This window comes from Sapajus apella, unplaced genomic scaffold (assembly GCF_009761245.1).
Source record: "Sapajus apella isolate SASKATOON/1434 unplaced genomic scaffold, GSC_monkey_1.0 scaffold10, whole genome shotgun sequence".
NCBI lineage: Eukaryota > Metazoa > Chordata > Mammalia > Primates > Cebidae > Sapajus > Sapajus apella.
This window is the reverse complement of record NW_022436950.1, coordinates 41,270,536-41,281,919: the sequence shown is the minus strand read 5'-3', so window position 1 is coordinate 41,281,919 and position 11,384 is coordinate 41,270,536.

Genomic DNA, 11,384 nt, shown 5'->3' with positions numbered 1-11,384 from the left:
GCAGAAAAAACACACATAAGGTAACATCTTTGCCACATGTTTACAATTTGATTTTGGGCAAATTAATCTCTCTAAACACTGATTTTCTTATTTGAAAATTGGGACTAATTATATTTACCTCATAGAATTAGCTTTATGGAGAAGTAAATCTAGTCCTAAACATAATTATCCTTAACACAGTACCTGACTCAAAGGCAAGCAATTCATGAAAGCTTACATTTCCAGTGTCTATGTGGAATTCACTGTAATAGTTCAGAATGATGGCATTAGCTGTTTATTTTTTCCAGAATAGATAACAAAGTTTTATTAACTACTTCTTATCCCCATCTCATCTGAACTTCTCTTCTTCCCAGCTGGCTTCAGTAATGCTTTCGGAAAAATCTGGAAACAAAACCTGGAGAGGAAGAAGGGAGAAAGTTCATAAAAACCCAAAGATTCTTCTAGTAAGGGATGGGCTCTAATTTTGTTCTGTGCATATCTATCATGTCCCTAACCGGTAAATTTCTGGAGAACAGGCACCATGTCTTAACTGGATTCCTCACTACCTTTCACCTCATTTGAAAGTGAGACATATTAAAATAGTAACTACAATACATAGCCACACATAATGTTTTAGGGACCCTGGAGTGATGGTAGTATAGTGATAATGCTATCTTACCAACATGGAAGTCACTTAAGCCTCTTTAGCAGTGTTGGGAATGCATGTGGAAAAATCAGAGCTGGAAGGAAGCCAAACTCAGTGAAGTTCCAGGCTGTCTCCTTCTATTTCTTTCTTCCTTGCTTAGTAATTAGATTTTAGGAAGACTGACAATGAGGAGAAAATGAATGGAAGGGTGCCAGCAGAAAGGTTGTTTTGGAGTCTTGTCTATAGATTCAAAAAAAGAGTGAATGAGTGAAAATGAAATAGAGCTGCTAAAAGAAGTGAAACATGTTTCCAGTCCCAGGGTTATCTTACACTCTTTCACATGTTTCAAAGTCAAGAAGCTTGCTTTTACATGATCAAATCTCTCTTGTTTAGTCAGCCAAAATATTTCAGTGTTTATCATTCTTTCTTGGTGAATTGCTAGAACTAGTATTTCTCAATTGTTTATTATAAAATAGGTAGTAGAATGTCAATGATATAATATGGACTCAGTACATTTATCAGGGTTATATGATGAAAATTTGCACAAATAATTACTGAAGTTTGACCAAAGCTCATACCTTTGTTGGAAAAAACAGCAGCTGAACAAGCAATGCTGAGGAGGCAGCCTTGTATGTTCCATTGCATACGTAGGCCATTATGTATCAGCAATGATTTCAGGTTTTTAGGTATTAGTTGGACTTTATTTGGAAAAAGTCCATTCTCAGTTCTGTAGCATGAAGACCAAACATGTGCAACTAAAGAACTGAGAGCCACTTTCTCAAAAAGACCCACTTTCTCATAAGCCATAGTGTTCACTTAGCTGTCCACTAAAACTGTTTTTGCTTTTATACTGAGCACATGGATGGACTACATTTCCTAGCCCTCCTTGCAGGTAGGTGCATCCACATGACTAAGATCTCACAATGGAATGTGAGTGCAAGTCAAGGTGCCTCCTTCATCTGGGCCTGAACTCAGTGGGTGATTCGTCTCTAGGTGTTCTTCTCCTCTATGCATTCCTCCATGTTCCCTTCTCCTCTGTGACAGTCAGTTCTATGTGCTAACTTGGCTAGGCTACAGTCCCCAGTTATTCAATAAAATGAGAATTGAGGTATTGCTGTGAAGGTTATTTATTTATTTAAAATAGAGGCAGAGTCTCACTGTGTTGCCCAGGCTGGTATGGAATTTTTCGGCCAAGCAGTTCTCCTGCCTTGGCCTCACAATGTGTTGGGGTTACAAGTAAGAACCATCACATCCAGCCTGTGAAGATATTTTAAAGATAACTTCTATAGCTGTGATTGATAACTGAGTTGCCTTTGCATAAAAGATGGTATCCTTCAACTGGGACCAATCCAGTCAGTTGAAAGTGCTTAAGAGCAGAAGTGAGATTTCCTTGAGGAGGAGGAAATTCTATCTGTGAACATTAATTTCTGTCATAGAGTTTGCAGCCTGCCCTTCCTGAGGGGCTTGCTCTACAGATTTGAGATTTTTCTAGCCAATATTCCTTGGATTCCTACCCAAAATCATCCAAGCCAATTCTTTGAAATAAATCTCTTGATATATGTATTAGTCTGCTCTTACACTGCTATAAAGAACTACCTGAGACTGAGTAATTTATAAAGAAAAGAAGTTTAATTGACTCACAGTTCTACAGGCTGTATAGGAAGCATGACTGGGGGAGGCCTCAGAAAACTTACAATCATGGCGGAAGGGTGACAGGGAAGCAAGCACATCTTCACACGGTGGCAGGAGAGAGAGAATGAAGGGGGAAGTACTACACACTTTTAAACAATCAGATCTCAGGAGAAATCACTCAATATCATAAGAACAGCAAAGGAGAAATTCACCCCCATGATCCAACCACCTCCCACAAGGACTCTCCCCCAACACTGTGGATTACAATTCAACATCAGATTTTGATGCCAACACAGAGCCAAATCATATTATTTCACCCGGCCTCTCTCAAATCTCATGTCCTTCTCACATTACCAAACCAACCCCACCTTCCTCAAAGTCCCCCAAAGTCTCAACTAATTCCAGCATTTACTCAAAAGTCCAAGTCCAAAGTCTCATCTGAGATAAGGCAGGTCCCTTCCACCTGTGAGCCTGTAAAATCAAAAACAAGTTAGTTACTTCCAAGATACAATGGGGTACAGGTATTGGGTAAATGTTCCCGTTCTAAAAGGGAGATATTGGCCAAAACAAAGTGGCTAAAGGTCCCATGTAAGCCCCAAACCTAGCAGAATGGTCATTAAATCTTAAAGCTCCAAAATAATCTCCTTTGACTCCATGTGTCACACCCATGGCACATCAGTTCCTATGGCCTTGAGTAGCTCTTCCCCTGTGGCTCTGTGGGGTACAGCCCCCACAGCTTCTTTCATGGGCTGGCATTGAGTGCGTAAAGTTTCTTTGCATGCACAGTGCAACCTGTCAGTGGATCTACCATTCTAGGGTCTGGAGGACAGTGGCCCTCTAATTAAAACTCCACTAGGCAGTGCCCCAGTGGGGACTCTGTGTGGGGGACTCCGACTCCACATTCCCCTCCACACTGTCCTAGTAGAGGTTCTCTATGTGAGCTCTGCCCCTGCAGCAGACTTTCACCTGGCCATCCATTTGTTTCCATACATCTTCTGAAATGAACACACATCCTCTAGACAGAGGCTCCCAAAGCTCAGCTCTCACCTTCTGTGTACCTGCAGGCCCAACACCATGTGGAAGATGCCAGGGTTTGGGGCTTGCACCCTGTGGAAGAGCCTGAGCTGTACCTCGGCCCTCTTTAGCCACTGCTTTTGCTGGAGCAGTTAAGATACAGGAAGGCATGTCCTGAGGCTGCACAAAGCAGCAGGGCCCTGGGCCCAGTCCACAGACCATTTTTCCCTCCTAGGTTTCCAGCCCTGTGATGGGAGGGGCTGCTGAGAAGATATCTGAAATACCCTGGAATCATTTTCCCCATTATCTTGGCTATTAACATTTGGCTCCTCTTATGCAAATTTCTGCAGCCAGCTGGAATTCCTTCCCAGAAAATGAGTTTTTCTTTTCTACCAAATGGTCAGGCTGCAAATTTTCCAAACTTTTATGGTCCGCTTCTTTTTATTATAAGTTCCAATTTCAGACCATCTCTTTTTGAATACATATGAGCATATGCTGTTAAAAGTAGACAGGCTATATCTTGATCACTTTGCTACTTAGAAACTTTTTCCACCTGACACTCTAAATCCTCTCTCTCAAGTTCTAAGTTCCACAGAACTCTAGGGCAGAGGTATAATGCTGCCAGTCTCGTTGTTATTGTGTAGCAAGAGTGACCTTTGCTCCAGTTTCCAATATGTTCCTCATCTCCATCTGAGACCTCAACAGTCTGGACTTCACTGTCCATATCACTATCAGCATTTTGGTGAAAACCATTTTAAAAGTCTCTAGGAGTTCCAAACTTTCCCACATCTTCCTGTCTTCTTTTGAGCCTTCCAAACTGTTCCAAGCTCTGCCCATTACCCAGTTCCAAAGTTGCTTTTACATTTTCAGGTATCTTTATAGCAATGGCCCACTTTCTTGGTAACAATTTCCTGTATTAGCCTGTTCTCACATTGCTATAAAGAACTACCTGAGACTGGGTAATTTATGAAGAAAAGAGGTTTAATTGCCTCACAGTTCCACAGGCTGTACAGGTGATATGGCTGGGGAGGCCTAAGGATAGTTACAATCATGGTAGAAGGGTGAGGGAGAGGCAAGCATGTCTTCACATGGTGGCAGGGGAGAGACAGTGAAAGGGGAAGTGCGACACACTTTTAAACAACCAGGTCTCTTGAGAACTCACTATCCTGAAAATAGCAAGGAGAAATATTTCCCCATGGATCCAGTCACCTCCCATCAGGAAGGGTCCTCAACACTGGGGATTACAACTCAACATGAGATTTGGGTGGGGACACGGAGCCCATGTCAATATATATATCTATCCTACTGGTTCTGCTTTTCTGTTGGAAGCCAGGCTGGTACATGTTCTATTCTCTTCTCTCTTCCATGTTCTCTTCTCCTTTTGCACTGGCTAGAACTCATGGTGACCCAGTTTTGACCATGTAGATGATGGCACAATCTCTAAGAGAGAGTGGAGGAGCTGTATGAGGAAAGGATTCAGATCCTTGAATGTCCATATGGACAATAGCTGCTCTGCCAACCTGGACAACCCACATTAGAACTGTGATGTGAGTGGGAAATACAGTTTTTTGTTCTTTAAGCAACTTTCCTTATAAGTCTCTTTGCTACAGCTACATCTATCCTTTTTCTCTAATATAATTACTATTTTAAAAGTACAGTTGATTTTGGTGTTTTTGTTTATAGATATCAATGTGACTGAGAACTCTGACATATGTCTTTATATGGAATATACATGTAGGTTTTGTCTGTGGTCTAACCAAACTTAGTCTATCAATCACTTTAAAAGTTTTGAGTCTTAACTTATACCAAACACTCTGAAAACACAATAGCATAAAAATTAAATGTTGTCACCGCCATTATTCACATTAATAGGCAGTAGCAGAGAGAAGAAGAAAGTTTATAATATGTTCGAGGAATAGAAAAATGTTCAGCATGGTAGAGGATTGAGTATAAGAAAAAGTGGCACAGGTGATGGGGCTGGAGAGATACACAAGGGATGGTTCATGTAGGGCTTTTTAAGTCAGGCTAAGGTGGACGACCTTTATTCTCAGAACATCGAGGAGAATAGTAACATGATTTTATTTACACTTTTCCAAGACAAATCTGATTGCACCATGGAAGACAAATTGGAGAAAGGCAAGAATAGAAGCAGGGAAATCAGGAGTCTATTGCAGTAAGCCAGGTGACGATGCCTGGAATGAAAGTGGCAGAAGTGGGCATAGAGAAAAGTGGTTGGATTCCAGACAGCTCTTGATAATTAGCCCTGTGTGATACAGAGGAAGGACTCAAGATTTACAGATGTTCCTTTTAAAAATTTAGGTGGATAAGGTAATAACTGAGAGAGATCAGAGCTAAAGGGGAAGAAGTTTAGGTAGGTGGTTGTTGGGGGAGAGGAAGGTAATAAGCTTGCTTTCTGTCTGGTTGTATTTAACAAAGCTATAGAGGCAACTAAATATGTGGATCTCTATTAGTTAAAGTAAATAATGTTAGTTATTGAAACAGACAATGCTTTAGTACAGTAGTCCCTACCTTATCCATGGGAAATACATTCCAAGAGCCCAATATCTGCTGAAACTACAGTTAGTATGTAATTCTACATATACTATGTTTTCCTATACATATATACCTATGATAAAGTTTAATTTATAAATGAGGCATAGTAAGAGATTAGCAACAATACTAATGGACAATTATAACAATATACTGTTATAGAAGTTACATTAATGTGATCTTTCTCTCTCTCTCCAAATAGCAAATTGTATTGTATTTGGGCAACTGAAACCACAGAAAGCAAAATCGTGGATAAGGGGAGAATGTTGTGTTAAACTATACGCAATAAAAGCTTATTTCACACTGACTTAAAAGTCCAATGTGGTTTGGAGTGGTAGAATAGGAATCTGCTGCATGTGATAATTCAGGCTTCTTTCATCTAGGACTTTCATCCAGGTCTCTGATATTCTTTTATTTCATTTCCCCAGCAGAATGAGTATTGCTCATGGGAGAGTTTTATGGGCCAGCCCTAGAAGCAGTAATTTTGCTTCCAGAGTAACATTGCGTAATCACTCTGAACAGCAAAAATGGCTGAAAACTACATCCTAGCTTGTGCCTCAGAAAGAAGAGAAGAGTATGGATATTTGTGAACATCAACAGTCTCTGGCATAGTTTCTGAAAGAATAGAGCAGAAGATGCACAGCTAGTAGTCATTGGTTATAAATAATATGTAAAGTGATACATGAAGAAGAGACTGCCAACATAAAATGTGCAGAATGAAAAGAGGGTTTAGGGCAACAATGTTGAGAAATACTAACCTGAGGAATGAACAAAGGAAGCGAACACACAAAAGAGACTAAAAGGAAAGCCAGAGCTGTAGGAGAGGAGTCACAGAATCTAAGAGAACAGAGTATTTCAAGAAAGTGGAAATGTTCATCAAGGTGAAAGGATTCTATAAGGTATGGATTAAGGAGGATATTCCTGCTTTGGGCAAGAACTATTAGGGGCAAAAACTACATTTCAGTAGGTAGAGGAATGTTTGGGAGATTATGGGATAGGAGCAGTAAGACTATTAAACTCTTTCTAAAAGATACAAGCAACAAACACAGGATATAATTTTTAAAAATAATATACCACTCACAGTAGTATTAAATACTTAGTAATAAATCTAACAAAGGACAAAGGATTTTAGATTTTGTAATAGGATTGTTTTTACCATATAGGCCTGAAACCCAAAGTATTAAAAGAAATATAGAAATAGAATGTGTCTATATATATATATTTATAAATTATATAAATTATAAATATCTATATTATAAATATCAAATAAATTTAAATATTTATAAATATGTATAATTTATAAATATCTATATATCTACTTTTAACACAATGGGAATCATATTATACAGTTTTTTATAACTCATTTCTTCTAGTCACAGCGTTGCAGACATCTATGGCAGGAACTGCATGTGGCATAGCCAAAGGCCATTTCTCCCCTTTACCCTTGATAAGGAATTCTGATTTGGTTCAGATACTCATCTCTCTACTACAGGACCATGTGCCTCACCAAGCTATTTGAGACAATTTTAGGGGTGTTTGCAATTTCAATGAGAGATGAAGGGAAGTCAATTGGAAAGTGTAGAAAATGTTTCTTGCTCCTATATTGTGACAGCAAATATGCTAGGCATGGCAGCATGTGCTTGTAGACCCCGGTACTTGGAAGGTGGGAGAATTATTTGGGCTCAGGAATTTGAGACCAGCCTGGGCAACATAGCAAGACCCCCATCCCTAAAATAAAATAAAAAATTAAAAGTGACAACCCATCGTCTGCTAGACAGAGCTACACTGGCATGTGACAACTGGAACTCTAGTAGCTACCTTGTAACATGAGGAGAGCCAGCCTCAGGACAGGTTGTTGGCCTACTGTTGACTGTGGAAACATGAATAGAAACTGGATTTTTTTTTTTTTTTTTTTTTTTTTTGAGAGAGAGAGTCTCATTCTGTTGCCCAAGCTGGAATGCAGTGGCATGATTACAACTCACTGCAGTCTTGACTGCCTGGGCTAAAGTGATCTTCCCAGCTTACCCTCCTGAGTAGTTGCACCACCATGTCTGGCTAATTTTTCCTTTTCTTTTTTTTAAATTTTTTTTGTAGAGACAACGTCTCACTTTGTTGCCCAGGCTGGTCCTAAATGATCTTCCTGCCTCGATCTTCCAAAGTGCTGGGGTTACAGGCATGAGTCACCATGCCTAGTCTGGACTTTTTTAAAAAACTCAATAGCTTCTCTTTTTAGGGACTTCTTATATGAGAATTTTTTTATTTTACATGTCTTATTTATTTGGGAATTTTTCTGCTATTTGCTGCCAAAACACTAACAATACAACATATTTTCATATCAGTTTCGAGATTTAACTATTTGCTTTAATTGCTGTATGGTATTTCACTGTGTGGATGGCTCATTACCTATCTATTCACCCAGTCTTTCACCTATTCAGCCTACACTGTAGGCAAAACACTGTGGATAAAGCAGTGAACAAACTGACTTGGTACCAACCCTCTTGGAGCTTTTCATTATGTATGTGCTATATGCTAACCATGGGGAAAATGACAGGTAGGAGATAAAATGAACTATAATATTTGTATTCCTTCTGTATCCCAATTTAACCCAACCCCCCTGTTTGTTTTTAGCTCTTCTAGTAGTTATCACAATTTTAACATGTTTGTATTGCTATGTCTTGAGTAAAGGGATGTTTGAGGTCTGAATAATCAAGGCAGGTTTTCTTGGACAGTTCATACACAAGTGAAAAGCGGGTGAGCAGGCTGGGACCATCACAAGCATCAAAGTATAGAGGACAATGTAGAGGGCAGTGGCAGTGTTTCATTGCCAGGTAGAGCTATGTTTCCTTCTTTCTGCACCTGCTACCCCATGTCTACTAGAGTGGTCCTAGTAGACATGGGGGAGAAAGAGAAAGACAGCCAAGTTACCTCCAGCTCTGCTCTTTCTCTTTTAAGCAGTCATAAATGTCAACAGAATGGCTATATGAAGGACAGGGAATATGGAAAGAATATATAATTTTATTATTCAATAAACAGATAGTGGTGAAATAAAATTTTGCAATAAAGAAGTCCAGATGGAAGAGAAAACACTGGTAAAGATAAAACTTGACAGATGCCTTGCATATTGGCTTGGTTGGCAAAATACATTTTAACTGAAAGACATGGACTCAGGTTTGCTCATCGACATCACATATTGTGATGTCACAAACACTATGAGAAAAGGGCTCATAGTGTTCACCTGTGGCTTAGATAGACTCATCCTGTAATTTATCAGATCCTGTGTCCTGGCCTAGAACTTTTGACAGATAAGGCACCTATCACCCACCCAGGCCTTCCACCCAATGACCTCAGGTTTGTTGAGATGGTAAATCCTTTCCATTTATAACAACAAAAATACTTAAGCACTAGTGGAGATGAGTCTTTTCCCCATTGCTTGTTTCTGTCAGCTTAGTTAAAGATCAGGTAGTTGTAGGTGTGTGGCCTTGTTTCTGGGCTCTCTATTCTGTTCCATTGGTCTATGTGCCTGTTTTTTTTTTTCTTTCTTTCTTTTTCTTTTTTTTTTTTTTTTTTGTACCAGTACCATGCTGCTTTGATTACTATAGCCCTGTAGCATAGTCTGAAGTTAAGTAATGTTTACATAACTTCCTCCACTCCAACTTTGTTCTTTTTGCTTAGGATTTCCTTGGTTATTTGGGCTCCTTTTTGGTTCCATATGAATTTTAAAATAGTTTTTTCTATTTCTGTGAAGAATGTAATTGGTAGTTTGATAGGAATAGCATTGAATCTGTGAATTGCTTTGAGCAGTATGGTCATTTTAATGATACTGATCTTTTCTATCCATAAGCATGGAATGTTTTTCTATTGGTTTGTGTCTTTTCTGATTTCTTTGGGCAGTGTTTTGTATTTCTCATTGTAGAGATCTTTCAACTTCCTGATTAGCTGTATTCCTTGGTATTTTATTATTTATGTGGTAATTGCGAGTGGGATTGCCTTTCTGTTTTGGCCTTCAGCTTGGCTGTTGTTGGTGTATACAAATGGTAGTAATTTTTGTGCATGGTGGATTTTGTATCCCGAAACTTTACTAAAGTTATCAGCTGAAGGAGCTTTAGGGCCGAGAAGATGGGGTTTTCTAGATATAGAATTATGTTGTCTGCAAACAGAGATAGTTTGACTTCCTCTTCTCCTATTTGAATGTGCTTTATTTCTTTCTCTTGCCTGCTTGCTCTGGCTAGGACTTCCAATACTATGTTGAATAAGACTGGTGGATAAACTTTTTGATGTGTTGCTGGATTTTGTTTGCAAGTATTTTGTTGAGGATTTTTGCATCAGCATTCATCAAGGATATTGGCCTGACGTTTTCTTTATTGTTGTGTCTCTGCCAGGTTTTGGTATCAGGATGATGCTGGCCTCATGGAATAAGTTGGGGGGGGGGAAGTCCCTCCTCCTCAATTTTTTGGAATAATTTCTGTAGGAATGTTACCAGCTGTTCTTTGTACATCTGGTAGAATTCAGTTGTGAATCTATCTAGTTCTGGGCTTTTGTGGTTGTTGTTAGGTTATTTATTACTGATTCAATTTCTTCATTCAACTTGTTATTGGTTTGTTCAGGAAATCAATTTATTCCTGGTTCAGTCTTTGGAGGTATCTTTTTTATAAATTACCTTGTCAGTTAATTTATTGATCAAACGTGAAACTTTAATATGTTAAAAGGAAAACTTTTGACAAATGTAATGGAGTTTATTTGGGCAAAAAATGATTCATAAGTTGGGCAGCACTCAGAACCATAAGAAGTTCAGAGGTTTGCTCTGCAAAGTGCACAGTGAGTGTTTACAGATGGTACATGGAAGTAAAGTATAGAAATATAGTACAGAAATAGCTTGACGGTTCAAGCTAGGTGGTTACCTTATTTGGACATCGTCTGATCAGCTGGCTGCCTGTGATTGAGTCTCCGTTCCTCACCAGCTGGACCCTGCTGTTTGTTATACTCCTTGGTTAGGTTTTCAGTTTGTTTACATCCTTTGTTAGGTTGCGTTTTGTTACATAGGAACTTGAAGTATGGAGAACACCTTGGGCCAATGGCCTCCTGCTTATTTAATTTAGCAATATAACAATCATTAGATTTATAAAAATTTAGAGAAATTGTAAGTTGAACTTAAAGGCTTAAATATAATAATGCTATCCACCCAAGCATTTGAACAAACAAACAAACAACAACAACAAAAGTACAACTCTCAAATTAATAGAACCTTCCTTAGGCAGGTCACTTACTTTCTTTGGAAAGCAGTTCTCCACCAAGCTATCATCTAAGGCAACTTAGCCAAGAGGCAAAATTTAGCCTTCGTTACTGAGGTCTTGCTTGAGGATCCAGGGGCAGCAGGGAGTGGAATCACCCTCACAAACTGTTCAACCTTTACTCACATAGAGGGCAGGATGAGCTGTACCCTTTTTCAGCATCCAGTTCCCGGATTGGTACCTGCCCAGCCGGAATGATGCTGCCAAATAATTTGCATGGCTCTTTCTTTTTATTTCCCATTTTTAGTGTTCCATGAGGATCTAGAGGGCTTTGA